Source organism: Acartia tonsa, chromosome 13, assembly GCF_053477335.1.
Source record: "Acartia tonsa isolate MP-2025a chromosome 13, ASM5347733v1, whole genome shotgun sequence".
NCBI classification, from domain to species: Eukaryota; Metazoa; Arthropoda; class Copepoda; order Calanoida; family Acartiidae; genus Acartia; species Acartia tonsa.
Genome location: NC_137272.1, coordinates 18,064,919 through 18,070,168, shown reverse-complemented (window position 1 = coordinate 18,070,168; position 5,250 = coordinate 18,064,919).

The following is a 5,250-nucleotide window of genomic DNA, read 5'->3' as shown; positions in this document are numbered from 1 at the left end:
GAGAACGTACATAAATTTAATGCCTTAAGGTACCTTATGAAATTGTAGACTTCTAGGTTCGAAAGGTAAAACGCACAATGATTTTTTAAAATTGGTTTCAGAATACATATACCCTCCCCCTGTAATAGTGAGCTAAAAAGTAGTGAAACCAAAATACTACAATAGAAAAGAATACTTTGAACACACATGAGCACTATGGGTCACAATTTTAATAATTGTGCATAAGTAAGTAATAATCCTTATCATGAAGTAAAAGGATGTTTGTCTGTCTGTGTGCTACTTAACCAAATGCAATATTAGAAAACTATTTTCTAGTTCATGAAATTTAAATGTTTCTTTAGTAGAAAAGCTACGCTAAAAATAAGGTCCAACGATCTTCCATTCATATTCATTATAAAGTTTTGGCCAATAATTTCAAATTTTACCCCATTTTGATTAAAATATTGAAAGGACACTAAAAGACAGAGAAGCTTTGGGGGTGGGGTTGGGGGCAAGGGCTCAGGGATAAGACATTGGACGATAAACAAATCTTTTCCCCAAATATTAAATGTGTTATTCAACCTGGGGTACCAAAATATTATTATGTTCAAACTAATCAAAGCATTTAATGCATCTGGAAAAAGGTTTGATAGGCTGTTTTTTATGGCCATTTATTTTTTGAGGGTTATTTAGTATTTACCTTCCCAGGACCAAAAAGAAACTTTATTGTAAAGGAGAACCATATCGGTTCAGCGGTTAGCGAGATACTTAGCTACACAAATAAACATCCTGTTAGTTTTTTTTGTAAGTATTGCGATTTACAGCCTAAATTACAAAATATTCTTGTATAACTAAATTGATTTAAATCAGTCATAGAATATCTAAACTCCTAAAAAACTTCCCTTAAGGACAGTAAAACGACAATAATAAAAAAAGGGTTGAAAATGAAAGCTCTATGTGTATTGTGTATGTCCCCAAAAAATCGAATGCTAATTAATTGTTTAACTTATTTTAAGGATATGCAAAATAATAGAAAATTGTCCGTTTTAAAGATATGTCATCTAAAAATGTTTTTTTCTGTAGTATTCTATTTTAATTCACGTTCTTGTGGGCTTTAATATTAAAAATTATTTTTATCATACAAAAGTAACAGGATATTAGAATATGTTAGTGTCTGTCTGTCTATGTATAAATACGGGACTAGCCGCTAAACCTATATGATTATGTAGTGTCTCACATTTTGGGAGAAAAATGACTCTGACCCCCATTTAAAAAAAAAACTAAAATTGAAAGGGGAATTGACCACTCCCCCCTCCCACCTCTCTAATGGCATCAAGGGGCTTAGCCACTATTTTGTTTAAGAAATTATAAATTGTTACCATTTAATTTTTTTGCTATTTATTCCATTTCATTTTAATATTGTCAATTTGATTTGTTAAGCTCTGTTTTATGGGTGCTTTCATAATTTCATCCTTGTTATTTACTATAACTTTAATATATACAGAATTTTATGCTTATCTAATCTAATAAACAAGAAATAGCCTGTCTTATCTATAAATTTTAATGATCTTTCAATAGTTGATTAATATAGACAAATGTTTTTATCTGATTAATTGTTAGGGCGACATCATAAGAATGTTTAATAAAGAGTTCTCATATATTTCAACCAAAAAATTTAATGTTTTGAAATAGAATCATTTTAGATCCTACACATAAGAAAGGGTTTCCCTCAAAAAGCATAGTCAAACAGAACTCCTACTTACTTAACTGGAAAAAATCAAATAAGGGAATATGTAGTTTTCATATGTTTTTTTTTATTTTAGGTCAGGTTAGGTTAGGCTATATTGGGTTCAAAGTAGCCCTGCAGGGTTAGGAAACCACATCTTAGGTTCCATAGTTGGGAGGGGGGGGGGGTGTGATTGATTTAATCTTTATTTACCTCTCCCTCCCTGGTTATTAAAGGTTATATAATTAATTTTCATCGAATTTTGGAATCCTAATCAAACAAGAATGGTTTATTCCATAGGATATAAACTAATCTGAAATTGTACACGAATTATGTTAAGCATTTTAATGATTTATATCAACTATATGTATTTGTGATCATAGTTGACTTATGATCGACATGTTGATTTTGCAAAAAGTTTATGTCGACATTTGTTAAAAGTTTATTCTTGTACTATATAGAAAGTCAGCAGTGACCACTTTTATTCATAACATATAATTAATTTACATATGACTGGTGTAATTTGAATAAGACGTGTCGATATGACAACCTTGCATCAAGACAATAAAAAGACACACCGAATATGTAATTGTAGAGTATCTGTGCTTTTGATAAAGTCAACCCCTGCTCCTCCCCCCCCCCCCCCACCTCGACACAAAACTAAATTACCATAATTCATGACAGAACTTTATTTACATGTCATTTTAGTTCTATATTTCAAAGCCTGCCAAAAAATGGTCGTTTTGGGCATTTTTTTAGGTAGTTTTGAAATATATATATAGCTCTTGTGAGTAGCGCAGCATTTATTAAAATAAGTCTCATTCCGTCTGTCCGTCCCACACATATAGACAGACATCCAATTTTTTTTTTAGAAAATAACCTTTTCTATAATTAAAGTTTAAACCATTGAGCAATATTGTCCTTTGAATCAATTTCCAAGCATCATATAAAATAAATAAATACATCACATTCAAATTGTTGTCAAAAAAATTAATTTAAAACGGACATTTTAGTATTGGTTATAGAAATACTAAACTTTATAATTATTCCTAAAAGTAAAAGGAATTACCATGCCAAGTTTGAAAGCTATAGGTCAAGATTAAATTAAGGTGTCTTAATTCACGATAAAAAATATATTTTTTTAAATTGCTTGTACATTTGTTTCATTTTCTGAAATGTAGAGCTTAGCTTTTATTGATGTTGTCATCCTTGTTAGTGTTAATACCAAAGTAAGTAAACCACTACCGATATGTTGTTGTTTTTACTATCAGTATTCTCATCTAAAGGAAAATTAACCTTTGTAGATTCTTATCTACAATTTTACTAATTATCAAAAAGAAATAAACAGCTAACATTTACATTATATTTGTGTCCATTAAGATCTCGAAAACTAGTTGACAGTTCTTTAATTTTTTAATATTGATAAAGGTCCAGGGCAGGTTTTGGTTATTTGTTGAGATGAAGGGGAGTTGAAATTAGGCAAGCACCCCTTCCCCTTCGACTAAAGGCTAGTGGTGAAGCCACTTGTCCTTATTACAGAGAAGTTGTGTTCAGATTTGACTTGCTGTTACTTAAAAACCAAGTAACAGCTTCAATTTTCAGAGTATAGCTTTAAATATCAGGTTTCAGGCAATATTTAAAGAGAAACTGCAATAAGTTTCTGATAAATCCGCAATTAGGTGACAATCCCCCACCCTAATTGTAGGGGAAGCTTCACTTCTAATTAATGTTTGTAATCATTAGACCTTATTATTCCCTTTTTTCTCCATGATCGCTTCTTTATAAACCTTTTTTTCAAATTGACTCTTTCCCACAAAGCTTAAAAAATGCTTTATATCACTCTTTACCCCTCCCCCCCTTTGCCCCAATCAACTGTCAATAAAATTAAGCCCCCTTTTGGCACATATGACCCCCTAATGTGGGGATATGACTTGGAGGGGAGGGGGGTGGGAGGAATATCCCCCTAAGCACATTTCACAAGCCTATCAAAGATGATGGATACGTGAATCACCCCAAAAACACTTCATAACCCCCCTAACCCCTCCACCCTTTACTCCCCCTTTCTGAAACATATCCATATCTCACTATACCCTTAACCCCACCCCCAAACTTTCAGGGGTGGGTAGGTAGGGAGGGGGTTGACTATGACATAGTGGGGAGTCCCCCCAGGGTAAGGGCTTAGATATTAGAGCTAAGATTCTAGACTAATAGAAAATTATATGACATAGACAGACAATTAGTAGAGCAGCAACAACATTTTAACAGTATAATAATTCATTCTAATTTTTAAAAAAATATGATACACAGAAATATACATAATTCAAATTACTCATTTTTTTTCTTTTTTATCTGTATAACATTTTACTATATTCTTTTGACATTTTACAACGCCCCTAACTCTAATGTAAATTGTTGGAAGGAGTATGGAGGGATGGAGGGTTGATGGGTGTCTTGCACCCCTGGTGGGAGCTCCGCGCCAGTTCTCAGTGGGGCGGCCATCACTCCCAAACTCTCCTTCCTCCCCCCCCCATCAGAAAAAAATGGAATGACTCCCAAAATTCTTGGTTTTTGACCAAGGGTAATATATTCAAAAGTTAGGAAAATTGTCCGCTATTCAAAATGACATTTAATTTCTTTGAAGAAAGAATATATTTGACACCAATAATGTCAAAAAAAGCATTAGACTGAAGATATTGGTATATTTTACTAAATGCGATGTTGACATAATCCATTGGAATTGCATTCATACGAAGTACTTGTAATTTTTAAAATAAGTGATTTTTAACCTTATGGTATTATGTGAATTTTCTTTAAATTCTATCTCCCCATTTTATATTGTTTCAATAAAGCGTTTTTCCTACGTTTAAACAATATTTCACAAGTATGTAAACATTTTTACAAGGACAATTATATATGTATATTAAGGGATAAGATTGGTATACATCCCCAATAATGATAAACAAAATTACCCAAAGTTGTAGATTATAATTATTGGTTGAAAAGTTTGGACATTGGAACCAACCTATCGCAATTCAATAAAAGTACCCAAAATGTTTGAGCCAAAGAATATGGTAATGTGGTTATAAAACTTTGAGTACGAGTGTAATGATTTATACGGAGGGATCTTAAGGAATAATGTGCGATAAATTGTAAACACACTATTATGACAAACAACGATCGCGATGGCATGTTTAAAAACTTTGGGCACCACTATGATTTACCATCCAGTGTTCCCTTACCTCCCTGATTACACGACAATTAATACTTTAAATTTAAATGCAAAATAAATTTGCGAAAAGTGAACTCAACGAGTTTTAGAAAAACGTCGTTCGTAAAAACTAAACATAATTATACTAATATAAAAGTAAAAGGATGTCTAAAAGCGAAGCTATTCTATAATTAGAGTCAGTCTGTCCGTCTGAGACGGATTGCTTTTAGAATTTTAGAACTGTCCTATTGGGTTCGAACTTAGCATGGTGATTCCTGCAGTAGTTAGGTACGATTTAGAAATTAGAAAGAGTAGCAACTTTATAATCATTACCAGA